General features: G+C 47.1%; 1 long non-coding RNA gene and 2 pseudogenes across 1 annotated transcript; all 3 read right to left on the bottom strand.

Annotated features, from left to right (window-relative positions):
• Nucleotides 1-9879: 9879 nt before the first annotated feature.
• On the bottom strand, nt 9880-14219 carry LOC125540217 (uncharacterized). The gene is made up of 4 exons (XR_007297246.2): nt 13802-14219; nt 13164-13315; nt 12207-12326; nt 9880-12097 (listed from the first exon to the last, which is right to left on the bottom strand). It is a non-coding gene; the product is annotated as an uncharacterized LOC125540217 (long non-coding RNA).
• A 1776-nt stretch (nt 14220-15995) lies between these two features.
• LOC125538307 (uncharacterized) lies at nt 15996-18477 on the bottom strand (annotated as a pseudogene).
• A 4775-nt stretch (nt 18478-23252) lies between these two features.
• LOC147987415 (exocyst complex component EXO70A3-like) lies at nt 23253-24383 on the bottom strand (annotated as a pseudogene).
• Between the last annotated feature and the right edge of the window lie 3207 nt (nt 24384-27590).

Here is a 27590-nt window from a genome sequence, read left to right as displayed (position 1 = left end):
GTGGGACTCTTCCCCTTTTGGAACCCTAGGCGCATGGGCCTCTTGGGGCTGGTGCCCTTGGCCCATGTAGGCCAAGGCGCACGCCCTACAGCCCATGTGGCCCCCCGTGGCAGGTGGCCCCACCCGGTAGGCCCCCTGGACCCTTCCGGTGGTCCCGGTACAATACCGGTGACCCCGAAACTTGTCCCGATGGCCGAAACAACACTTCCTATATATAATTCTTTACCTCCGGACCATTCCGGAACTCCTCGTGACGTCCAGGATCTCATCCGGGACTCCGAACAACATTCGGGTTACTGCATATACATATCCCTACAACCCTAGCGTCACCAAACCTTAAGTGTGTAGACCCTACGGGTTAGGGAGACAGGCAGACATGACCGAGACGACTCTCCGGTCAATAACCAACCGCGGGATCTGGATACCCATGTTGGCTCCCACATGCTCCACGATGATCTCATCGGATGAACCACGATGTTGAGGATTCAAGCAACCCCGTATTCAATTCCCTTTGTCAATCGATATGTTACTTGCCCGAGATTCGATCGTCGGTATCCCAATACCTCGTTCAATCTCGTTACCGGCAAGTCACTTTACTCGTACCGTAATGCATGATCCCTTGACCAGACACTTGGTCACTTTGAGCTCATTATGATGATGCATTACCGAGTGGGCCCAGTGATACCTCTCCGTCATACGGAGTGACAAATCCCAGTCTTGATCCGTGTCAACCCAACAGACACTTTCGGGGATACCCGTAGTATACCTTTATAGTCACCCAGTTACGTTGTGACGTTTGGTATACCCAAAGCACTCCTACGGTATCCGGGAGTTACATGATCTCATGGTCTAAGGAAAGGATACTTGACATTGGAAAAACTCCAGCAAACGAACTACACGATCTTATGCTATGTTTAGGATTGGGTCTTGTCCATCACATCATTCTCCTAATGATGTGATCTCGTTATCAATGACATCCAATGTCCATAGTCAGGAAACCATGACTATCTGTTGATCAACGAGCTAGTCAACTAGAGGCTTACTAGGGACATGTTGGTGTCTGTCATTCACACATGTATTACAATTTCCGGATAACACAATTATAGCATGAATAAAGACAATTATCATGAACAAGGAAATATAATAATAATGCTTTTATTATTGCCTCTAGGGCATATTTCCAACATATGCTTAGTTTGCCATGACTTTCTCTGTAGTGAGTACATCGAGCTCGTAAACATGCCTACTTGATATCTGATTTGCATGTTCCAGTTTTTCACTAAGTTTGTGATCTGTTTATGTTTTTGCCATGTTCACATGCTTGCAATTGTATTTTCTGATCCCTTTTGGCTCAAGGTCACTAAGGGACTTTTGTTAAGCTCTTTAAGTAGCTCCATGCCATCCTTTACTTTGCCATGTTCATGCCCTGTAGCATATAGTTTTCATGCTCCAAAGTGTGCTACCTGATCTGAAATTCTAGACAAGTGTTAATTTCACTAAGTCTGAAATCTATTTACCAATTGCATTTTTGCCATGCTTGTTTGAACCTATTAATAGATGAATTGGCCGTAGCTCAGTGTTCATCTTTTGTTAAGGATCATGAATGGATCCCTGCCATGTATTTTGTTGCCATGTTTGGGTGCTGTAGCATGTTTGTCTTGTTGCATTTAGATGGCTACTTGCTGTTTATCACAGACCGGTGCCATATTTGAATTGCTTGCCATTTCCAAACCGTGTCTCCGATTCCGGTTTTCTTTATATCGATTTCAACAGAAATCACCTTACCTTTCCAGTGGCACACTTGGATTTCCAAGTTGAGGCCAGGTTCATTCATTCCTTGCCAAATCTTGCATATGCATCACATCTCGCATCCCGCATAGCATACCATGTTTGCATCATGTTGTTTGAGCTTTGCACGTGGTTGATTGTGTCCTTTTTGCTTGTTTGTCTTGTTTGGGTAGAGCCGGGAGACGAGTTTGCTAACGGGGAGCCCGTTGAGTTTGCTTTCGAGGATCCAGTCAACTCTGACAACTTTGCAGGCAAGATGATCATACCCTCGAAATCACTTCTATCTTTGCTTTGCTATATGCTCGCTCTTTTGCTATGCCTGTGCTACGATGCCTACCACTTGCTCTTCATGCCTCCCAAATTGCCATGTCAAACCTCTAACCCACCATGTCCTAGCAAACCGTTGATTGGCTATGTTACCGCTTTGCTCAGCCCCTCTTATAGCGTTGCTAGTTGCAGGTGAAGATTGGAGACCGTTCCTTGTTGGAACATTATTTTCTTGTTGGGATATCATTATATTATCTTGTTATCTTAATGCATCTATATACTTGGAAAAGGGTGGAAGGCTCGGCCTTTTAGCCTAGTGTTTTGTTCCACTCTTGCCGCCCTAGTTTCCGTCATATCGGTGTTATGTTCCCGGATTTTGCGTTCCTTACGCGGTTGGGTGATAATGGGAACCCCTTGACAGTTCGCCTTGAATAAAGCTTTTCCAGCAATACCCAACCTTGGTTTTACCATTTGCCACCTAGCCTCTTTTTCCCTTGGGTTTCCGGAGCCCGAGGGTCATCTTATTTAAACCCCCCCGGGCCAGTGCTCCTCTGAGTGTTGGTCCAACCTGTCAGCTGCCGGTGGCCACCAGAGGCAACTCTGGGCTGGCCTACCCGTACCTAAGACAATCTGAGTGTGCCCTGAGAACGAGATATGTGCAGCTCCTATCGGGATTTGTCGGCACATTCGGGCGGTGTTGCTGGATTTGTTTTAACTTGTCGAAGTGTCTTGTAGAACCGGGATACCGAGTCTGATCGGAATGTCTCAGGAGAAGGTATATCCTTCGTTGACCGTGAGAGCTTGTCATGGGCTAAGTTGGGACTCCCCTGCAGGGATTTAAACTTTCTAAAGCCGTGCCCACGGTTATGGGCAGATGGGAATTTGTTAATATCCGGTTGTAGATAACTTGAACCTTAACTTAATTAAAATGAATCAACTGTGTGCGTTACCGTGATGGTCTCTTCTCGGCGGAGTCCGGGAAGTGAACACGGTGTTGGAGTAATGCTTGCGCAGGTTGTTCTCTAGTTATTCGTTCGCGCTTTGCCTTCTCTTCCCGCTCTCTTTTGCGAACAGGTTAGCCACCAAATATGCTAGTCGCTTGCTGTAGCTCCACATATTACCTTGCCTTACCTATAAGCTTAAATAGTCTTGATCGCGAGGGTGCGAGATTGCTGAGTCCCTGTGGCTCACAGATTACTTCCAAACCAGATGCAGGGCCTGATGACTCCGTTCCAGATGACGCGCTTGAGCTCAAGTGGGAGTTCGACGAGGACTCACGCCGTTACTATGTGTCTTTCCCTGATGATCAGTAGTGGTACCCAGTTGGGGCGATCGGGACCGTGTCGCATGTGGGTTGATCTTTTATTTTCGCACCGTAGTCGGGCCATGAGTGATTGGATGATGTAATGCTATTTATGTACTTTGTTTGACGTGGCGAGTGTAAGCCAACTATGTTCCTTCCCCTTTTATTATCTATTTACATGGGATGTTGTAAAATTGCCTTACTTGCAACATTGCGTTCAATGCGGTTATGCCTTTAAGTCGTGCTTCGACACGTGGGAGATATAGCCGCATCGAGGGCGTTACAAGTTGGTAATCAGAGCCTTCCCCGACCTTAGGAGCCCCCACTGCTTGATCATTTTTAGCAGCCGTTGTTGAGTCTAGAAAAAAATGTTTTGGGTCATTTAGGAATTATATATCGGAGAGTTTAGGAATTCTTTTTACTCCCCAGTCCCTTCATCGCTCTGGTAAGGCAATGATGCTATATTCGTTGTCATCGACAAACTCACTAAAGTGGCTCACTTTCTGCCTATCAAAGAGTCTATCACTGCAGCTCAATTGGCGGAGCTCTATACCTCTCGGATTGTCTCGCTGCATGGTATTCCGCAGGTGATCTCTTCAGACCGTGGCAGCATCTTTACCTCCAAGTTTTGGGATTCTTTTCAGAAGGCCATGGGCACCAACATCCGCTTCAGCACAACTTTCCATCCTCAAACTAGCGGTCAAATCGAGCGTGTCAATCAGATTCTTGAAGATATGCTCAGGGCTTGTGTGATCTCCTTCGGCATGAAGTGGGAGGCTTGTCTTCCATATGCTGAATTCTCCTACAACAACGGTTCTCAAGCAAGTTCGGGCAAGGCCCCATTCGAAATTCTGTATGGCAGGAAGTGTCGTACCCCTCTCAACTGGTCTGAAACCGGTGAACGTCAACTTCTGGGTAATGACTTAATCACAGAGGCAGAGGAAATGTGCAAAGTCATTCGAGGTAACCTCAAAGCAGCGCAATCGCGCCAGAAGAGCTACTATGATAGTAAACACAGTGATTTGGCGTTCGATATCGGAGATCATGTTTACCTCCGCGTCTCTCCAATGAAAGGTACTCGTCACTTTGGTACCAAAGGGAAGCTTGCCCCTAGATACGTGGGACCTTTCAAGATCGTCAGCAAGAGAGGCGATCTCGCCTATCAACTCGAGCTTCCTTCAAACTTTGCAAATGTTCACGACGTGTTCCATGTCTCTCAGCTCCGTAAGTGCTTCAAGACTCCTGACCGCACCGTCAACTTCGAAGACATTGAGCTCCAAGAAGATCTCTCTTATCGTGAGCTCCCCGTTGCTATTCTTGAAGAGAATGAACGCAAGACTCGCAATTAGTCAATCAAATTCCTCAAAGTCAAGTGGTCACACCATTCCGACCGTGAACCACCTGGGAAAGCGAGGATCACCTCCGTTCTGAGTACCCGGCGTTCTTCCAGTCCTAGATCTCAGGACAGGATCATTTCGTAGTGGTGGAGTGTTGTAACACCCCGGATATGATTTACCTAATATGTATCCAACTCTTGCCGTTTCTGGTGTTATGTTATTTTATTTTCTCGGGTTCGGGTTTTTGTCTCCGTGTGTTGTTGTTGTTGTTGTCATGCATCCCATATCATGTCATCATGTGCATTGCATTTGCATACGTGTTCGTCTCATGCATCCGAGCATTTTCCCCGTTGTTCGTTTTGCATTCCGGCACTCCGTTCTCCTCCGGTGGTCATTTCTACTTTCCTTTCATGTGTGGGGATTAAACATTTCCGGATTGGACCAAGACTTGCCAAGCGGCCTTGGTTTACTACCGGTAGACCGCCTGTCAAGTTTCGTACCATTTGGACTTCGTTTGATGCTCCAACGGTTAACCGAGGGACCGAAAAGGCCTCGTGTGTGTTGCAGCCCAACACCCTTCCAATTTGGCCCAAAACTCTCTCCATCATCTAGAGCGTTCGATCAAGATCGCGTGGCCGAAAACCGCACCTCATTTGGACACTCCTAGCTCCCTCTATGCCTATAAATAGCCCCCCTCCGAGATCCATGGGTTCTTCTCCCCCTAAACCCTAAAAAAACCGCCTCGCGCCGCGCCGGACACGTCCGGTCCGGCCAGACAAAGCGCGCCGCCACCGCCCGACGAATCCCATGCCGCCACGTGGCCCCAGCCACCGCCTCCCGCCACCGGCCCGCGGAGCCCGTGCGGGGCCCCCGCGGCCCAATCGCCTCGCCCCGCCGCCCGGATCCTCCCGCCGCCCGCACCTACCGGGCGCGCCGCCCGCGCATCTCGCCAGCGTCCTTCGGCTTCGCCGTGCCGCTGCAGCTCCACTCCGGCGCCCTTCTCATCGCCGGCGCCCCGCGCGTCGCCCCACGCCGCGGTCGCCGCCCCGCGCCTCCTCCTCCTCCACGCCGGAGCCCTCCCCGGCGAGAAGCCCGGCCACCAACGCCCCGTCCTCGAGCTCGAATTCCGGCCGGCAATCCTCGGGAACCGTGCCGCTACAGTAACTCCGGCGAGATCCGATCTGGATCTGGAAACCCTAGGGGTTGACCTTTTTTCCCTAAGTCCCAGATTATATTGCCATGTTCATCGCATCGTAACTTTGCATCCGTTGATCCGTTTTGGGCATATAGCATATCAAAATGTTCGCCTCAGAGAGCACATTATTTCATCTCATTGCATCATTTTCATTTGAGTTCATCTTGATGCCCGAAATGCTGTTGGAAGAGTGCTATTTGAGATAATTGTCAGATCTGCTGCTCCAAATAGCTATTTGTCATTTTTGCCATGATTATTGTGTGCATGATATGCCCCTGATCTCTACATATGATTTGTTATGTGCTTTGCCATCTATCCAGAGGTGCCGTCCATGTATTTTTGTGATGTGTGTGGTGACTAGCACAAGCTTGCAAAGTGGCACATTCGTTAATGCTGATTTCAGGGACTTAGCAATTCTACTAAGTCCTAGATCTGTTTTTATCAATATGCCATATGTTCATGTTGTTTCCTAGTGATCCGTGCCTATTTTGAGGCAATGTTGGGGATATCGTTTATCGGGAACTTATCGGTCGACCTACGATAAGGGGTAAATCGGCCAGTTTATCGGCATATTGGCTGATTTATCGCCATATCGGTTGATTTATCAGCCGATTTATCTTATCGGTCAGACCACGATAAGCGATAAATCGGCCGATTTATCGAAATATCGGAAGATATCTTGAACAGTGTTTTGAGGATGATCAGTAAGGATGTTTTGTTAATCTTGTAGTGCTCTATCCATCCATGTCTTTGTTTGCAATTATGGAGCACCCTAGCTTGAGTCAATGGAGCTCTACGTTTGCTATTTCGTGAATCTGGGCAGATTGTCTACTTGTTAGCGATTTTGCCGAGGATGTTGTAGTTGATCCGTGCATGCTATGTTATCGTTCTTGCCATGTCTAGCTTTTATAATGTGTATTCTTGATGGGTGTATGCTTAGTTTTCCATGACTTGCTCTGTAGTGAGTGCATCGAGCTCGTAAACATGCCTACTTGATATCTGATTTGCATGTTCCAGTTTTTCACCAAGTCTGTGATCTGTTTATGTTTTTGCCATGTTCACATGCTTGCAATTGTATTTTCTGATCCCTTTTGGCTCAAGGTCACTAAGGGACTTTTGTTAGCTCCATGCCATGATTTACTTTGCCATGTTCAAGCCCTGTAGCATATAGTTTTCATGCTCCAAAGTGTGCTAGCTGATCTGAAATTCCAGACAAGTGTTAATTTCACAAAGTCTGAAATTTGTTTACCAATTGCATTTTTGCCATGCTTGTTTGAACCTGTTAATGGATGAATTGGCCGTAGCTTAGTGTTCACCTTTTGTTAAGCATCATGAATGGATCCCTGCCATGTATTTTGTTGCCATGTTTGGGTGTTGTAGCATGTTTGTCTTGTTTCATTTAGATGGCTACTTGCTGTTTATCGCAGACCGGTGCCATATTTGAATTGCTTGCCATTTCCAAACCGTGTCTCCGATTCCGGTGTTCTTTATATCGATTTCAACCGAAATCACCTCACCTTTCCAGTGGCACACTTGTATTTCCATGTTGAGGCCAGGTTCACTTATTCCTTGCCAAATCTTGCATATGCATCACATCTCGCATCCCGCATAGCATACCATGTTTGCATCATGTTGTTTGAGCTTTGCACGTGGTTGATTGTGTCCTTTTTGTTTGTTTGTCTTGTTTGGGTAGAGCCGGGAGACGAGTTCGCTAACGAGGAGCCTGTTGAGTTTGCTTTCGAGGATCCAGTCAACTCTGACAACTTTGTAGGCAAGATGATCATACCCTCGAAATCACTTCTATCTTTGCTTTGCTAGATGCTCGCTCTTTTGCTATGCCTATGCTACGATGCCTACCACTTGCTCTTCATGCCTCCCAAATTGCCATGTCAAACCTCTAACCCACCATGTCCTAGCAAACCGTTGATTGGCTATGTTACCGCTTTGCTCAGCCCCTCTTATAGCATTGCTAGTTGCAGGTGAAGATTGGAGACCGTTCCTTGTTGGAACATTATTTTCTTGTTGGGATATCATTATATTATCTTGTTATCTTAATGCATCTATATACTTGGTAAAGGGTGGAAGGCTCGGCCTTTTAGCCTAGTGTTTTGTTCCACTCTTGCCGCCCTAGTTTCCGTCATATCGGTGTTATGTTCCTGGATTTTGCGTTCCTTACGCGGTTGGGTGATAATGGGAACCCCTTGACAGTTCTCCTTGAATAAAGCTTTTCCAGCAATGCCCAACCTTGGTTTTACCATTTGCCACCTAGCCTCTTTTTCCCTTGGATTTCCGGAGCCCGAGGGTCATCTTATTTAAACCCCCCCGGGCCAGTGCTCCTCTGAGTGTTGGTCCAACCTGTCAGCTGCCGGTGGCCACCAGGGGCAACTCTGGGCTGGCCTACCCGTACCTAAGACAATCTGAGTGTGCCCTGAGAACGAGATATGTGCAGCTCCTATCGGGATTTGTCGGCACATTCGGGCGGTGTTGCTGAATTTGTTTTAATTTGTCGAAGTGTCTTGTAGAACCGGGATACCGAGTCTGATCGGAATGTCTCGGGAGAAGGTATATCCTTTGTTGACCGTGAGAGCTTGTCATGGGCTAAGTTGGGACTCCCCTGCAGGGATTTGAACTTTCGAAAGCCGTGCCCGCGGTTATGGGCAGATGGGAATTTGTTAATATCCGGTTGTAGATAACTTGAACCTTAACTTAATTAAAATGAATCAACTGTGTGCGTTATCGTGATGGTCTCTTCTCGGCGGAGTCCGGGAAGTGAACACGGTGTTGGAGTAATGCTTGTGCAGGTTGTTCTCTAGTTATTCGTTCGCGCTTTGCCTTCTCTTCCCGCTCTCTTTTGCGAACAGGTTAGCCACCAAATATGCTAGTCGCTTGCTGCAGCTCCACATATTACCTTGCCTTACCTATAAGCTTAAATAGTCTTGATCGCGAGGGTGCGAGATTGCTGAGTCCCTATGGCTCACAGATTACTTCCAAACTAGATGTAGGGCCTGATGACTCCGTTCCAGATGACGCGCTTGAGCTCAAGTGGGAGTTCGACGAGGACTCACGCCGTTACTATGTGTCCACCCCTGATGATCAGTGGTGGTGACCAGTTGGGGCGATCGGGACCGTGTCGCATGTTGGGTTGATCTTTTATTTTGGCACCGTAGTCAGGCCATGAGTGATTGGATGATGTAATGCTATTTATGTACTTTGTTTGACGTGGCGAGTGTAAGCCAACTATGTTCCTTCCACTTTTATTATCTATTTACATGGGATGTTGTGAAGATTGCCTTACTTGCGTCATTGCTTTCAATGCGGCTATGCCTCTAAATCGTGCTTCGACACGTGGGAGATATAGCCGCATCGAGGGCGTTACACTACTGTAAGCTGTTATTGAAATAAAATATACGTAAATCTCGGTCTTATCTTCACCTGTGGCTAACAATCTTAAAGGAAATACAAAAATATCTATATGTGGCATCATATATGCGGCGACACGCCACGAGGTTGAAGAAAGGATAATGCCTATTTTGTAGTCTATTGACTTATTAATTGTAGCTAAATGTGGGTCTAATGCTGGGACCTAATAACAAAGAAATTGTACTCACTTGCATCGTTTTAGGTATATTTAGTTCTGATAGCGAGTGGTAGTACAGGAAAGTAGAAACCATATATTAACCTTAATCCCAAAGAGATGTTTCAATTAGTTTCCCATAAGGAAAAAAAGTAAGTACGTCTCCAGCTCCTTAACTACTGAACTAACTACTAAACACCAACAAATCAGAAGCAGCAGCCTTCTTCCCATCGGCGTAAAAGGAAGAACGACACAATAAGTCATGATCTAACACATATCAGAACTGCAATTCCAATATAGCTTCAAACAAATTTCAACATTTTGAGCAAGCACAAGAAGAACTGTGATGGAAATATAGTCACAAGTCCTGCACTCACATTCTGCATCCAGCCATTGAACAAAGAAGCATGCATCACCAGTCCTCACCCTATATTTCTGTATTGAAAACACATACAGTAAGACCATAAACATATCCAAATTACTGCAGAAGTCAAAATTCCTTGACTTTGATCTCATATGGCTGGCTAAAATATTCCTACCAATAATTGCACAACAATCATCACCAATTAGTGCTTGAAATGTAAGAACTTGTTTGCCTTCACAGTAGCAGGGCTACAGCTCTAAATGCTCGAAGTAGCTAAGCGTTCTTAAGTACAAAGAAAATATGTCTCAGATTGTAGTCACATACATGGTTCAGATATAACTGAAAATGTACCATCACCTGTGTACTGAACAAACTACTCAGCACATTCATGCATCTAGACTCGAGTTTTCTGTCGCAGTGCCAATCCATGAGCTCAGAAGACCCTGTCGAGCGATGTATACGAATGATGAAATCCGATTCTCTTAACATGTACACGGGCCATGCATGCATCTAGTCTTTTTTCTGCTATCAACAATGTTCATTGACACAATGACACCTGCCAATTGTAGCACTGAATCACCAATCATGCATACATAGTACTATCACTACTGAAGATAAAGAAAGGGCAAACATTTTTTTTTGAGCTTAAAGGGGCAAACATTGAAGCCACATGAAACATGTACATTTGATAGAACTGAAGCTACTAAATGAGATAGCCACTGCATCTAACTGACCATGAACACGTCATTGAGAACGATAAAAAATAAGAGATTAGACCAAAGGGGCAGCCAGGTTCAAACCGGCCTCGCCATTCCGCCACCCGCCGCTGCCGGTAAAGAACTCCCAACCCCTTCCTCGCAGCCTTCTCTTCTATGCTATCCGCTCCCCATCCCCGCTCGCCAAGCCCCCACCGTGCTCGCTGCCATTCCCCATCCTCGGTGCCCGGCTGCTCGCCAGCACCTGAGAGAGAGTGAAAGAAATATTCTGGACTCTAGATGAAGGGGAGGGGCAACCTACAGAGCTCGTTACCGTGGTCGTTCTTGGGTATCCACGCGTCATCGTCGATCTGAAAGTTTAGCCGCCTCCGCCGAATGCACCGTGCTGCAAGGGCAGCTTCCCTGTGGCCCACATCAGCACTAACGTGTCCTGGAGCTGGAGCAGCGTCGGCGGCACCGTCTCACGGTGCCCGGCGACCTGTGCACCACGCGAGCACTGCCCAGCCAACGGGTCCGCCATGATTCTCCGCGGGCGCCAATCCCCCACTGCTCAAAAAGAGAGTAAAGAAGCAGCAAAATAAAAACGGAAGATGGCAGCCCGACCCAGACACGCAGGGGAAAACACACTTGCCTGGGCCACGGGGCTCCAGCGGGCGGCGGGGCGTGCAGGCGGCTTCTTCCTCTCCGTGGACTGACGCTCACCACGCCGTCGGGAGGAGCTGGAGAAGCGCCGGCGGGCGTCGAGGCCACCAGCAGGAGCTCGAGGAGGCAGATGTTGCAGAACGGGCCTCCAATGCCGATGAGCTCCACCGGCGGGGCGGTGCGTACGGGGGCTGGCTGGGGAACATAAGTGAGAAGGGGAGGAGGAGGAGGATGCCGCCGGGGGTGTCTGGACCTGGTGCGAGTGAGCGGGGGGTCCGGTTGGACGCAACGCATGCCTTATATAGACGCCCACGCACGTCGCCGCACCTACGAGAAGCAGCGATCTAAGCGGCGACCGCCTGAATGAAAAGAAATCAAAGCCGGAACGGCACTGCCTCGCTAAAGAAACTAGATGATTTCCTGCGCGTTGCTGCGGAATTATATGCTATCAATAATGTTTTTGAGCATCATTACACTTAATCGCAATAAAACATCTAGTGGATTTGTTTAGTCAATAAAGAGACATTGTACAAAAAGATATTGGATGGTGAAGGTTGGCAGAAGTAATGTTACAAGTCATTGACCTGTTTATGCATTTGAAAAAAAAACTCAAACACATTTGGCTGAACAAAAGTAATAACATTCCAATAAACAATTTTAGACGAAAAATATAAGGGCAACCTCTATAACTTGTTACTCATATATCATCTACACACATACTTATTGTAATCCGAAGAGTTACAATTATACAAAAAGCACAAATATGTAAGAGTAGGGATATATTTTCAATTGTCAACCAAAATACAATTTCATAATATTAAAATCAACTCTCGGGCACTCAATCAGCGCTCCTTGTGAGCACACTTGATCTATACATGTAGTAAAAGACCATTATTCACTGCAATGCATACCTGAATTAAAAAAATACTTCATGATTACGAAGCACAATAAGGAAACTTGTTGATAAACATCCGATTGATGAGATAAATTGGCCTTTTTCAATCACAAATGTGATAGTACCTCATTAGTCGCCTGAACTCCAAGAGGAACACCAAAGAATAATCCTAAATTTAGGACAGCATTAGAGCAACCAGAAGTCCAATCATTAAAAGATCATGGCCATGAAACACATAGCTTAATCTGCATAATCAACCAACTTACATTCTTAATCAAGAGAATAATGTGCTACAGTTGTTGTACATTATAATGAAGACAACCCAACACACATGAACATGATTCGCATTGTGAAAGATCAAGAATTCAACACAACTTCCCAACATGTCACCAAATAGGCAAATACATGATAGCTTTAATAAAGCAAGCTGACGAAATAGATGTTTATGTTACGGCAACGACACAAACTATGCACTCATCATGCCTAGCTTGGTTTGTATGTACGAAGCACCATAGTGGTATTCTTACTCCTACGGAAGAGTAGGATCGAGAAAAGAGAACTTGCCGAGCTGAAACCTCAATACTAAAGCAGCAACTTAGCAAGTTTTATCTGCTGCAGTTTAGTCAGTGCCATTAAAAAAAGCACATCACTGCAGTTTAAACCAAGTACTCTCTCCATCCCATAATGGAAGATGATTTTTTTACTCTAGTGTAGTGTCAAAAAACGTCTTATATTATAGGACTAAGGGAGTAACGATTAAGCTGATTGGAAACAGGTTAATATTAGACAGATATTTAACTTAACTTCATTAAGCCAACCATGCTGATCTTGTGATGGACGAAAATTAATTCTGGAATGATATCCTTCCATGAAACTTGCTCAAAAACAATATTGTACTCAGCCACAAGTAACATCTGAATTTCCTAAATCAGGGTACTCTCTAGGTCTCTTCTCATAAAAAATAGACGAACACCAAAAAGCTACAATGATCCGGAAAATTAAATAACTTTGTGGAACAAATTTCCATCATAGAATTTTAAGTTGTCACAACTGATTGCTACCGACACAAAGGGTTAACTTACCCCTGAAATCTTGGAGCATATTATATCTGTCCAACGCAAAATTCCTAAAGTAAGCTTCCCCAGAAGGTGAGCATTATCTGATGGTCACTCACAGTGGCTGACATGCAGATATCTCCTATCACCAATAATCAGTCTATTACATTTTCTTTCACCTACAAAAGGTATAAAAATCTGAAAAAATAGTGGCAGTTATTCAATAGTAGTACAAAACAGCTACATCGAAACACCTAATGCAGTCTGGACTCTGAAATCTGAACGAAATGCAGTTTTCCTTTCTTCTTGTTGTTGTAGAACTCTTTCTTGTTACAGTATTGCCAAACAACTTAGATTCTTGCATCCCTCACTGGCAACAGCAGTAGCTGAGCACATCACACGCAGACGAGAGAAGGACGATACGAATCAGTACATAGATAGATCGCAAAACAGGGGACTCAGAAAGCCATCCGGTAGACGGATTGATAACAGGAAAACCCATCCGGGAGATGGATCGATAACAGGAGCAACGGATTTTGGAGGGCGGGGCGTGCACCGATGACTCAGAGGGAACCCGCATGGCGCCCATCGGGCATATGTCTTAAGAAAACACCATACAAAACACGCCAAATTGGCACAAAAAAAGGCCGCGGGAGTGAGCTCACCTGCATCGCAAGGCTCTCTGCAATTGACGCGCGTGGGCTTGCCTCATCCTCCCGTCGTTGCGTTCCCACGGGCAGGGGAAGCCGCCGAGAAGCGGCGACGGCGTCGTTTCTGGGTAGTAGGGCGCTGGTGGAGGCCGTTCATGAGGAGGCGGAGTCGTCGAGGTGACCGGCGTTGGGCATGTCGAGGCTGCAGGGTAGCGGGGCGGTGTTGGAGGTCGTCTTCTCGATGGCGGATCTGGCCGATGCACCTTGATCCATGGAGTGTGATGGGCTGCGCAGCTGATGTTAATCCTTTTCGGCCGCCGGAGGCTGTGGCAGCCCTGCACGGGTTGCGGGGCACCGCCCCCGGTGGTGCTTGGGTGGTGGTTCACGGCCTCGCACCGCCCGATATGCTGCAAGATGCATCATCCATGGAAGATAAGAGATGCGAACAGATTGACCAATGGGCTTCTCTTTGGCAGTTATTACACCGACTCGTCGTCTACGGGCCTCTTCGGTTACCACACTCGGATCACACGATTTTTGTGAAAAAACGCTGACGTGGTGAATTGCATGGAGATAAATAAGAATAATTGCTGATGTGGCAAGGCTGCTGAGGTGGATAGAGTACATGTCAAGATAAATAAGTTAGTGGGGATGAACTATTTAGGTATTATAGATATCGCACGTGGAGAATATTAAAAGGACATACCCTAGCCAACCAGGAACTGCTCACCACAAAAACCGTTAAGTCCACCAAGAATCGTACACAGTCAAATCCCCCAGTAATTGCCGTGTCAGCCTCCGATTGGTCAGATTTGTACTGATTGAAAAAAGTTAAAAAAACAAGGTAAATCAAACCTAGCTAGGTTTAGTATATTAAGAATATAACTATCTTTTTGGTGAAATTTCCCTATTCTTTAGTGCAGAAGGTAGGGTGCAACCTTGACGTCCAGAGTGACCCTGGCATCTGCAAGCTCAAGTTCTACTGAAGTGGATGAAAACAAATCGTGCATAAAATGTTGTATAATCATAAATATTTTACATGGAATCAGGAAATCAAATAAAAAGACACTTAGACTACTACGGAATTCAGAATACAACTTCAATCTCAAGTGATTTTTTTTCTTCTAATACAACGATGAAACATGAACTCTGGACTCTTATATGTGAGTGTTTGACAAAAAACTATCACTCTAGGGGTTCGCGTCTCACAGAACTATCACTTAGAAAAAGTGACCGAAAACTACCAAAAATTTCTAATTTTGTGACTAAAAACTACCACTTTCAGATAATGACCAGTTTAGACGATTTAAACATGTTGACCGTTCAGTTGACCATTATTACAGGTGGGACCCACACGTCATCCTTCTTCCTCCTCTCTCTATCTTTCTGTGGCATTTTCACAAACAGCTTCTGTGCATCCCGGCTCCCCGGCGGCCGTCGCCGTAGGCGAGAGGGAGGCCTGAGCCATCGCGCTGCTTCTCCTTGCCGCTGACCACGAGCTCCAGCTCGAAGGGAGGCCGCCATAGCAGCGAGCCCTTTGCTGGGCGAGACTGCTGCTGCCCGAATTCTGCGCCGTCGGGCACGCGGAGGATGAGGAGGACCAGCAGCAGCCAAGTCTCCTGGTACAGCAGCGCCGGCGGCCAGCATCTTCCTCGCCGGGAGATGGAGGGGCGGGTCCTCGCAGGATCCTGCGGCGCCGGCGGCTTCCTCGCCGGGAGATGGAGGGGCGGGTGCTCGACGGATCCCGCGGCGCCGGCGGCTACCTCGGTGGGAGATGGAGGGGCGGTTGCTTCGCCGGGACATGGAGGGGCGGCTGCTCGTCGGATCCCATAGCTCCGGCAGCGAGCGGCTGCCTCGCTGGCCAGATCGAGCGGAGTCTGGAGAAGAGGTGCGGGTGGAGCGACGGTGCAGTGCGGGTTCAGGGGCAGCAGTTGACTTTTTTCAACTGAGATTGGGAATTTAGAAGAAAAAAAATAAGCATGTCAGCCCTGATGGGTAGGCCCCCCATGTCATAAACATGTTTAATTGGTCTAAAACGGCCATTTCCTCAAAGTGGTAGTTTTTAGTCATGAGATTAGAAAATTATGGTACCTTTCGGTCAGTTTTTTTAAAAATGATAGTTTTGTAGGACGGTAACCCCTAAAGTGATAGTTTTTTGTCAATCACTCCTTATATGTTGGGTGACTTTGTTCCATGTCTCAAGCAGTTTTCATCCTTCGAACAGCTCTCCCAACATCTCTTCCATGACTTTAGGACTACTGCTTCCGTCACTGATGCATTTTTCTAGCTCTGGATGCTCCTTCAGGTAGTCGTTGTAAACTGGAAAGACTCTCTTGGTGATAGTTTCCCGCAGTAAGGACCGGAGACGGGGTTCCGGCACCTTCCAGAATTTCTGAGCCTGGTACGTATTATGAAATGCTGACTGGAATTTAGCCAGGGAAGTGGTGTGGATCCAACGACCGAGTGGTTCGTGAGAATTCGATTTAGGTATAAAGGACAACACATTTCCCCAAGAAACATCGAGATAACTATCCATGTACTTCTCACATTGAGGAGTGAGTTTAAGTTCTGTTTGGTATCCACACGACTGCTCAGGATTTGAGGATACCGATATCTCAGACACCATCTGCACTATGAAATATGAATTGTTGAGCAGGAACAAATACCTGAGGCTTGGATCCGAACACAACTCTGATTTTCGCAGAAGCAAATTGTTTAGATAATCGATTGTGTAATCTATCAGTTCCCGAAGCTTTTCTGTGTTGTGGCTCTGTGCAGAGTTCTGCGTTGAAGCATGTACTTTGCTCATCAAAACTATGTCATCCACCATCAACCGGGTGTTCTTGTGAACCTCGCCTCCTCCATCCAGAATCTTGGTGACCCACGAGTCATCGTCCTTCATGAGTGTCCGCCTCACCTGCACCATCGTGTTGCATATGGACTCGATTAACTTGTTCCCTTCTCTATCCAACATTTCTCCTATCATGTTGAAAATCATTCGGGAATCCAGAAAGCTCACGTGCATCATCAACCTGGCATATGATACGCTGCAGACGCACAGATACATTTGTAGCATGACTTGTAAATTCTCCTCCCTGTTAAACTGGACGACGGCAACGACAAACACGAGCATTGCTGAGACGCGTGCTGTGGCAAACGACGCGACCGCTGGTGTGTCACTGACGGTTGTGACCAGAGTTTCGTCGATAGTGGCGACAATTACGGTGAGAGCTCGGATCCAGCTCTCGACCAATTTTTGGAGCAAATACGCAGATGCCTCTTTGAGGTGCCGTTGCAGCGGTCCGAGAACCCAGTCCACGTCAAGCTCGACGAACCAATTCTTCAGCGCACGGCCCGGGCTAAATGTATGCGTGAGAGATACGGTGTGGAATGCTTGTACCATGTGCTGCGTGTAGCCGTCGCTGGCCATTCTCTGAGCAATCTTCCTGAGCTCGGTGGTACCCAAGTCCGCTCTCCGCTGCGCCGACGGAGGCCGAGTTGGAGGAGTAGCCGGAGTTGTTGGACCTCGAGGCAACAGAGTCGCTGGAGTAGGTGGATCCGCTCTCACTGGTCAGCATCGATCTGACGCGCCACTGGGGGCAGACGACGCTCACGCTCCGGATCGACTCGCGGACTCGCGGTAGGAGTCGGGCGGTGGCAAGGCATCTGTGAAGCCGGTGGTGCTCTCCTCCGGCACGGAAGCAAGCTGCCCCTCCGTGCTGCTACCTTATAATAGGACTTTGAGACTCGTATACTCGTGGTCCGCCATGCTCCTACTTTGTAAAGCTGGAAGAGATTGACAGGGGAGAGAACTATGTGAAGTGCCGGGCCGGGCTGGAATCAACACTAATTGTCGATGATGCATCGATAATTTCGACGAGAGCTCCCATAATAATATATTAAAAACACCTCTTGCCGAATCCGCCTGACAGCGACTGACAAGTGCCGGACCTGGGTGCGCGAGATGACGACCTCACCACACCATGTCTCTAAATTTTGGTGCGATAGCAACGCAGGTCTCTAAATTTTGCCTGTACATATGGTTTTGGTAATAGTTGGTACCAGCTCGGTGCCTCTTTTGTTTACTGATTGATGATTGTTAATCAGCGGTGCTTCTCTTGATGAGAGCTTGTGTAAACTCGAAACTAAGTGTGTCAACTATCAGAGGAAGTCTGAATGAAATTTACGCAGAAGCAGAATGGAAAAGTATTTCGCATACAGTCAGGACTCAGGACATCAAATAAATTCAAAAAAATAAAATCACACACAGAGAATGTGACCAGTTGATGTAGTATCCGCCGCTTAAGCAACCAACGGAATTCAGTATATAACTTCACTTCAAAAGGAAAGAAATAATTCCAAATACAACGACGAAACATAACTCGGGTCTCTTATTTGTCGGGTGACTCTGGCTTGTTAGGAATAGAGATTTATCTTGTATTGTAATCTCAATAGACTCTATCCTCTCTCTCCCTCTCGTATTTATCTCTTCCTCTCTAACCACCGAATCCTAGCGACCGGTGCTATCTTCTACGCCACGGCAGAGGCTCTTCCTGCCTCGTATCAATATATACACCGCGGCTCCTCTCACGAGGAGTAGGAACGCTTCCATCTAACATGGTATACAGAGCCATCCTCTTCCCATCGATCTAGCCAAAAGCTTTCCTCTCGATCACCCTCGCCATTGCCATGTCGTCCTTATCCACCGTCACCCTCAACCTTGGAGCCCTACCATCCGAGAAACTTACCAAAAACAACTACATCCTGTGGAAAGCACAGGTCATGCCGGGCCTGCGAGGAGCGCAGGTCACCGGCCTTCTGGACGGGTCAGATGCCGCACCACCGAAGACGGTGCAGCAAGAGCAGACGGACAAAACCGTCACCACGGGGCCCAATCCGCTGTATGCACAGTGGATATCAAAGGATCAACAGGTTTTGAGTCATCTTCTGAACTCTCTGTCAATGGAGATCCTCGCCCAAGTTGCGAGCAAGGAGACAACCTTTGATCTCTGGACTGCCATCACCACCTTGTTCTCATCGCAGTCCCAATCTCGCATCACCAATCTGCGGATTGCAATCACCAATACGAAGAAGGGTTCCATGTCCAGCAGCGCCTATATCTCCAAGATGAAGAATCTGGGGGACGAGCTCGCAGCGGCAGGACGCCCCGTCTCGGATCCAGAGATGGTGGATTATGTCCTCGCCGGCCTTGACAGAGACTATGATCCTGTTGTGGCAGCTATTGGCGCAATCAAAAATCAGATCACAGTTGACGATCTATTTGCTCAGATCGCGGCGTTCGATCAGCGTGTTGAGATGCTCGGCGATGGCCCTGATGGGGGTTTCAAAACCTCGGCAAACTTGGCCTACAGGGGGCGTGGCGCGGCTACAGCAGGGGCCGCGGGCGCAGCAGCAGCAGGGGGCGCGGCCGAGGCAGGCGTCCTTCCCCGACTCCGTCTGGTGGCCACGGCGGCGGCAGAGGCGGCCGCGGGCGTCAACAACAACAACGGCAGTAGCAGGAACATGACTATCCAGAGTGTCAAATATGCTACAAACATCACCCAGGAGGTGCTCGTGATTGTTGGCATAGGTATGATGAAGATGAACCCGAGGAGAAGAATGAAAACATGGTGACCAACTCCTATGGCGTCGACACGAACTGGTATGCAGATACCGGTGCTTCACATCACATCACCGGCGAGCTGGACAAATTGACGTTCAAGGAGAAGTACCATGGACGTGATCAAGTACACACCGCGAGTGGTTCTGGTATGAAAGTTGGTCACATTGGTCATTCAATCGTTAAAACCCCTAAAAAAACCTTGCATCTAAACAAAGTTCTTCATGTCCCTGAAGCCTCACAAAATCTTCTCTCTATTCATCGCTTTACCTTAGATAATCGTGTCCTTATTGAATTTTATCCTTATTTCTTTTTGGTAAAGGACTTGGACACGAGGAGAATCCTGCTTAGGGGCAAGTGCGTGGGAGGTCTCTACCCACTTATATCTTCGTCATCATCATTGAATAAGCAAGCGTTTGTCGCTGTCAAGCCTTCATCATCCAAGTGGCATAGTAGATTAGGTCATCCTTCATCAGTCATTGTTAAATTTGTTCTTAGCAAGAATAAACTTCCCTTCTCTCATGAGATTAGTGAGTCGGTTTGTGATCCATGTCAACAGGCTAAAAGCCATCAACTCCCATACCCTGTATCTACTAGCATATCTACTGCACCCTTACAACTAGTATTCTCAGATGTTTGGGGGCCAGCTCCTACTTCGGTTGGTAGATACTCATACTATGTAAGCTTTATTGATGATTATAGCAAGTTTACATGGATCTATCTTCTCAAAAAACGGTCTAAAGTGTTTCAAGTTTTCACAAACTTTAAAAATCTTGTTGAAAGAAAACTAGACACCAAGATCATTGCCATGCAAACCGACTGGGGGGGTGAGTACAAGAAGTTGAATTCCTTTTTTCAACAACTTGGCATCTCCCATCATGTCTCATGCTCTCATGCACATCAGCAGAATGGCTCTGCTGAAACAAAGCATCGCCATGTCGTTGAAGTAGGCCTAGCTCTACTTGCAAATGCATCTATGCCACTAAAATTTTGGGATGAAGCATTCTTGACTGCCACTTACCTCATTAATCTACTTCCCAGCAAAGTCATTAAATTTGAAACTCCTGTCACACGCCTTTATCACATCACACCTGATTACAAATCCTTACGTGTCTTTGGTTGTGCGTGCTGGCCCAACCTACGACCGTATAATTCTCACAAGCTTGCATTCCGTTCAAAAAGGTGTGCCTTCCTAGGATATAGTCCTATTCACAAAGGAGTAAAATGTCTTGATATTACCAGTGGCAGAGTTTACATATCCCGTGATGTTGTTTTTGATGAGTCTATATTTCCCTTTGCATCTCTACACCCAAATGCCGGAGCCACACTCAAGAAAGAAAATCCTTCTTCTTCCACCTAACCTTCGAAATTTTGAGCAAGGGGGCGACGATTGTACTAATCAATATGATAACCCAACCAGTTCTAGTTGTGCATCTTGTCCTGTGCAGATCCATGCAGAAACTGCAGGAGAAAATGATGCTCAAAATGATCAAGATTTGATGCAAAACGGTCCTATATTGCATGTGTTGGAGAATCAGGAGGCAGGTGCAGATCACGAGGCTGATTTGGAGTAGCCTGCAACTCCGCAGCGACTGGCGCCCTTGGATCGTGTGCGGAGATCGACTCCGGATCGCGCGCCCACCATGAGTCAATCCTAGCCTGCCACATCGCCAGCCAGTGGGCCGGACCCGCATCCCACGTGTGGGTGGCCAGTGGCGCACCGTTCCCAGCCTGACGCGGTCGGCTCGGGATCGCCTCCCCCCACGCGTGCTCAGGAGACAGCGACGCCTGTGGGATCCTCTGTGGCGCGCGGATCGGCGGCGAGTGCTAGCACGACTACACGGGGGGCCACAGAGTTTGGAACTGGATCTGCTGTGCAAAGCGGATCTGGCACTTCCTCTGGATCTTCTGTAACGCGATCACCTGTGCTATCTCCTGTGCAGCAACCAGTACCAACTGTTCAACAACAGCCAATGCCAACTTCACGTGTGATGACTCGCCTACAAAAAGGTATAAAAAATCCAAAAGTCCGAACTGATGGCACTATACCCTATGGCATGTTGTGTGTTGCAGGAGAACCAACAAATCTGAAAGATGCATTTGGAGATTCAAAGTGGAAAAATGCAATGGATGAAGAATATTCTGCACTCATGAAAAATAAAACATGGCACCTTGTACCAGAAACACGAGGTAAAAATATTTTTGACTGCAAATGGGTTTACAGAGTCAAGAAAAAGGCAGATGGCTCCATTGACAGGTATAAGGCACGTCTAGTTGCAAAAGGCTTTAAACAACGTTATGGTCTAGATTATGAGGACACCTTTAGTCCAGTTGTTAAGGCTGCAACTATTAGGCTTGTGCTAGCTATTGCTGTTTCCAAGGGGTGGAGCTTGAGGCAGCTAGACGTTCAGAACGCGTTTTTGCATGGTGTTCTGGAAGAGGAGGTTTACATGAGACAACCACCTGGGTATGCAGATAAAAAGACACCTCATTATGTGTGCAAACTTGATAAGGCGCTCTATGGCTTAAAACAAGCACCAAGGGCGTGGTACTCAAGGTTGAGTTCTCAGCTAAGGTATTTTGGTTTTGTTGCATCCAAGGCTGACACGTCACTCTTCATTTATAACAAGGCAAATATAATTATATTTGTCTTGATTTATGTTGGTGATATTATAGTTGCTAGCTCCTCACAAGATGCTATTGATGCCCTTCCGCATGATTTAAGTTCAAGGTTTGCTTTGAAAGATCTTGGTGATCTACACTTCTTCCTAGGCATTGAAGTTAAGAAGATTTCAGATGGCATCGTGCTAAGTCAGAACAAATATGCCATTGAACTTCTAACTCGTATGGGGATGAAGGACTGTAAGCCTTCACCTACACCATTATCATCTTCGGAAAAACTTTCAGCTTTTGAAGGGGAGCCACTCAAGGAAGAAGAAAGCACAAAGTACAGAAGTGCTGTGGGAGCCTTACAGTATCTGACACTGACAAGACCAGATATATCATTTGCAGTCAACAAGGTTTGTCAGTATTTGCATGCACCTACTACTGCACACTGGACAGCTGTTAAAAGAATTGTACGATATATTAAGCACACTGTGAGCCTAGGACTTCAGTTCAAACGTTCTAGCTCTACTCTTGTTAGTGCCTTTTCTGATGCTGACTGGGCAGGATGCAGTGATGACGGAAGGTCAACAGGAGGATTTGCAATATTCTTTGGTTCCAACCTTATTTCTTGGAGTGCCAGGAAACAGGCTACAGTGTCAAGATCAAGCACAGAGGCTGAGTACAAGTCACTAGCAAATGCAACAGCTAAGATTATTTGGATTGAATCATTGCTTAATGAGCTGGGTGTTAAACAACACCGCACATCATGTTTATGGTGTGACAACTTAGGTGCTACCTATCTCTCTGCTAATCTAGTGTTTCATGGCAGAACCAAACATATTGAAATTGATTTTCATTTTGTAAGAGAAAGGGTTGCAGAGAAGAAACTGGAGATCAGGTTCATTCCTTCTAAAGATCAGGTAGCAGATGGCTTCACCAAAGCATTGCCGGTCAAACCGTTCGAGGAATTCAAGAGGAATCTTAATATAGGATAGTTGAGATTAAGGGAGGGTGTTAGGAATAGAGATTTATCTTGTATTGTAATCTCAACAGACTCTATCCTCTCTCTCCCTCTCGTATCTATCTCTTCCTCTCTAACCACCGAATCCTAACGACCGGTGCTATCTTGTACGCCAGGGCAGGGGCTCTTCCTGCCTCGTATCAATATATACACCGCGGCTCCTCTCACGAGGAGTAGGAACACTTCCATCTAACACTGGCTGATGCCTCAAATAGTTTTCATCCTTCAAATAACTCTCCCAGCATCTCCTCCAAAACCTCGGGACTGTTGCTTCCCTGGCTAACCTGTTCAGCTAGCTCTGGATGCTCCTTCAGGTATTCACGGTAACCTGAAATGACTCTCTCGATGATAGCTCCGAGCAGCGCATCTCTGAGCTGGGGGTCCGGAACCTTCCAGAACTTCCGAGTCTGGTACGTTTTATGAAATGCTGACTTGAATTTTGCTAATGGAGAAGTGTTGATCCAACGATGTAGAACTCGAGGAAAATTCGATTTGGGCATGCAGGACAACACATGTCCCCAAGAAAAATCAAGATAGAGATCCGCGTACTTCTCGCATTCTGGTCCAAGTTTAACTCCGAGAAGATGAGCAACAAAATAGGAGTTGTTGAGCAGGAACATACACCTGAGGCTTGGATCGGAGAACCATTCTGATTTGCTCAAAAGCTGATCCTTGAGATAATTGATTGTTTCATCTATCACGTCACGAAGCTTTACGGTGTTTTCGCTTTGTGCAGAGTTGAGCGTCGAAGCACGTGCTTTCCTCATCCACAGTATGCAATCCACCAAGAACCGAACCTTTCTGTGAATTCTGCCTCCGCTTTGTTCGATCTTGATGTCCCTCGAGATTTCATAATAATCTGTCCTGATGTCCATCATGGTGCCGGATATGGCCTGAACTAACTTGTTTTCTTCTGTCTTCAAAGAGAGGCTAATCTCATAGAAAATTCTTCAGGCTTTCAAAGGGACTTCAGGCATCATCATAATCATGTATGATGCGCTGGAGACGCACATATACATGTGTAGGACAACCTGTAGCTTGTCCTCCTTGATACCATCGAGCATGGTGCCGACAAGGACGAGCATTGCTGACGTACTAGCTTTGCCAAACCGTGCGACATCCAGCTCCTCGTGGACGGGCATTACTTCCTTGATAGTACTAGCGACAGTTATTGTGAAAGCTCGGATCCACCTCTGGACCAATTCTTGGCGCCAATACGCAGTCTCCTTCCGGAGCTGAAGCCGCGGCCGTAATTGGAGGATCCAGTCGACGTCGAGCTCGGTGAACCAATTATTCAGCGCAGGGCCCGGGTTGTTGACGTTGTTTTCGTGATAGCTGAGGCTGGTCATAGTGGGGAGTAACTTAGGCTAATGTCATATGACACTAGCCTAAGTTACTATCTTTATAATGCAAAGTAACATAATAGTAGTAACTTAGATGGCTTTATTAATCACCTTGTAAACTCATCTTGTTTTGAAAAGCGCTATGTTACAGTAACATATTATGTTACCACCTCTCATTAATTACTTGCCACATATGCAAAAAATTCTTAAAATGCGCTATGTTACTATGACTAGCCTCAGATGAGGAGTGGAGTTCTCGTACCATGCGTTGGGTGTAGCCGTCGCTGACCATTTTCCGAGCAATCTTCGTGAGCTCGCTGGTACCCAGGTCCACTTCGCCGACGGACGCGGAGCCTAAGGAGTAGCCGGAGCTGTTGGAGCTCGAGGCACGAGAGCTTCTGGAGTCGTAGTTGGATCCACTCTGACCGGAGAGAGTTGATCTGATGCGCCACTCGGGGGAGAGTACGCTGACGCTCCGGATTGACTCGCGGTAGGAGTTGCGCGCCGGGCCAAAGGCATCCGTGAAGCCAATGGTGCTCTCCTCCAGCACGGAAGCACGCTGGCCCGCCGTGCTCTCCTCCGGCACGGAAGCACGCTGGCCCGCCGTGTTGCTACCTTGAAATAGCTCTCTCAGACCTCTCTAAACATGCTTGACAGCTGGAGCGTTCGAATACATTTCTATATGGGTTAATTATTCTTTTGCCTTCAGTGGTGTCCATGTACTCAGTTTTGCCCTCAGATGCGAACTGTGTTCAGTTTTGCCCCTAGTCCGTGCGCACCGACTCGTTCCGTGAACTCTCCGTCTCCGTCGGGTCAACCTTTTGACTCGGCCCTTACACGTGGGACCAGGCGGCAGAGACAACCAATTTTATTCAAACCGTTGCACGCGTGGCTTGTGGGACCCAACAGAGAGCCGTTGAGCAGAGAGCCGTTGGCGGGTGTGCTATATAAGCGGGCGACAGTGGCGGTGACCACGGCGATAGAGAGCATGGCGGTGACCACGACAAAAGAGAGAGAGCACGGCGGTGGGAAGCTAGCAGTGGAGGGCGCGGCGGCGTTGAGATCCCCTTCGGCTCCGAGCTCCATGTCTTCCTCAAGCTCCCGCGCCACCTCGCGGATGCAGAGCCGGGCGCGTGTGGACGTGCCTGTCTTCGTCTGTCCGCGGTGCCGGGCGGGCGTTGATCGGAGGGTTTCTCAGACACCGAGGAACCAGAATCATCTGTTCTACGTGTGCAGCGAGAATGGGGTAAGAATCGGGGCAATTGCACCATTTTCGTGGTCGGGATCTTTGAGCAATGGGTTGATCTGTTTGGTGTTCATGCAGGTGACATGCTTCTTTCTTTGGGTTGATACTCTGGCCAAGACTCTGATGAATGAACTGCAAGAAGAGCATGAAGAATGGTTGTGCATGCTGCCACGAACGGCAGTGGCCGCACCACGAGCTCCGGAAGAAGAGATGGAGGGCGAAGTACGCACTGACAGAGAGCTAGTTGTTGAGCTTGGGATGTTGTAGAAGAAGGTTAGGAAGCTTGAAGATCAAGCACTACCAATACCCATTTGCAAATACTTTTGTGCATTTGTAGGTATGGTAATCGCACTGGTTGTAATGTTGAAAATGTATGGAAAGGCATGAACTATGGAGGAATTTGTAATGTTGAAGATCAAGCTCTCTGCTCTGCCTTTCTGTCAAAAAAAGGTTGCTCTTAAGCCAAATTCGGAGCGTAGATCCAAGTGCAGGCTACACTAATGGGCCAATTGCCAATTAGGCCCATTCGGGGGTTCTCTTGCGTATTTTTCTGTTTTCTGTTATGATTTAATTTAGGCAGTAAATCATAATGCTGAAACTTTTTGTGGAAGCTAATTGAATTATTCCAGAGCCAAACAATTAAGGTTATAATTTTTTTGGAGATGTTAATTAATCCAATTCAAATACACCGTGATTTAAATCAAAGACCAAAATATCATGGAAAATGTGTCTCAGCTCTGGTAGAGGTTTACACCTGGTGCCAAAATAAATGAACATTTTTTAAGGGCATTACATTGAGAAAAAATAATTTGTCTAAAAAATGAAGGGTGAAAAATGCACAAAAAATTGGTGCAGCTGGGGACTCAAACCCAAGACCGTGTGGGTTTGTGGTGTTTAGGGCTGCACTAGTAACCGCTAGGACAAATGGCAAGACTTTGACATGGGTATGGAAGGAAGGTATACATAATAAGACTGTGAAATTTTTCAAAAAAATAGTGAGACCGTGAATGTTTGCACACGCGTGAGAGTGGTTTTCCTTTGTTTTTCACTGAAATTTTGGAGGGTTGGAAGGTTGAAAACGTATGTTTGCACTGCCACATGATTTTGGTTAGAGTGGCACTTGGTTTAAGGGTTAGAGTGGCACTTGGTTTAGGATTTAAAGGGAATAAATTTGCATGTTAGTTCATGACTTTTTTTTGAATGAAACAGAGGGCTTCTCACCCCCTCCGATTTTCATTAGGGTTTTCATTAATGAAAACCACAAGTTCTCGAACTTCATGACTTGGTTTAGGGAAGAAATGATATGTTTGAGCACGGACATTTTTTAACACACATAATAAACCCTAATAACTTAGATAAGATGCAACAAACCGTACCATTACAATAATAAGTTCACGGACACATGATGAAACGTGACACGACATGACATGACATAGAAAAGCAACAAAATAAAAAACGAAACATGACGAGCTTGACTCCGGGCTGGAACATCTTCTTCTTGACCTTCTTCTCCACCTTGGCCGCGCGCGCCCCTTCAAGACCATCTTCATCTTCACACCTCCTCCTCCTCCTTGTCGTAGGAAAGGGAGTGCATCTGGCCTGGAGTGGGGAAGATGCTCTCGTAGTTGGTGTAGATGTTGTAGACGGTGAAGAAGATGGCCTCGCAGCCGCACCAAAAGACTTGGCCGAGGAGCTTGCGCGCGTCAAACGGGTTGGTGAAGGTGACCGTGAGCAGTAGGAGGATGCCGCCGCGGTCACGAACCTCGTTGAGGGTGAACATCCTTGGCGAGCCCCGTGGGAGGTGGGCATAGCCAGATCTGAGGAAGGCGCGGGTGAGTTCGACGGAACCCCTCCACCTTAAAATAGCCCACACACGGAGCTCCCTCTCCACGAGCACGCCCGGTGGGTAGCGCAACTCCGGCACGACAGGCGGACGGTTGAAGGTCGGCCCGTTGAACTGCATCTTC

The sequence above is a fragment of the Triticum urartu genome, chromosome 2A (genome assembly GCF_056163025.1).
Source record: "Triticum urartu cultivar PI428250 chromosome 2A, HENAU_Tu73, whole genome shotgun sequence".
In the NCBI taxonomy this organism is placed as follows: Eukaryota; Viridiplantae; Streptophyta; class Magnoliopsida; order Poales; family Poaceae; genus Triticum; species Triticum urartu.
This window is presented reverse-complemented; position numbering and strand designations above follow the sequence as displayed.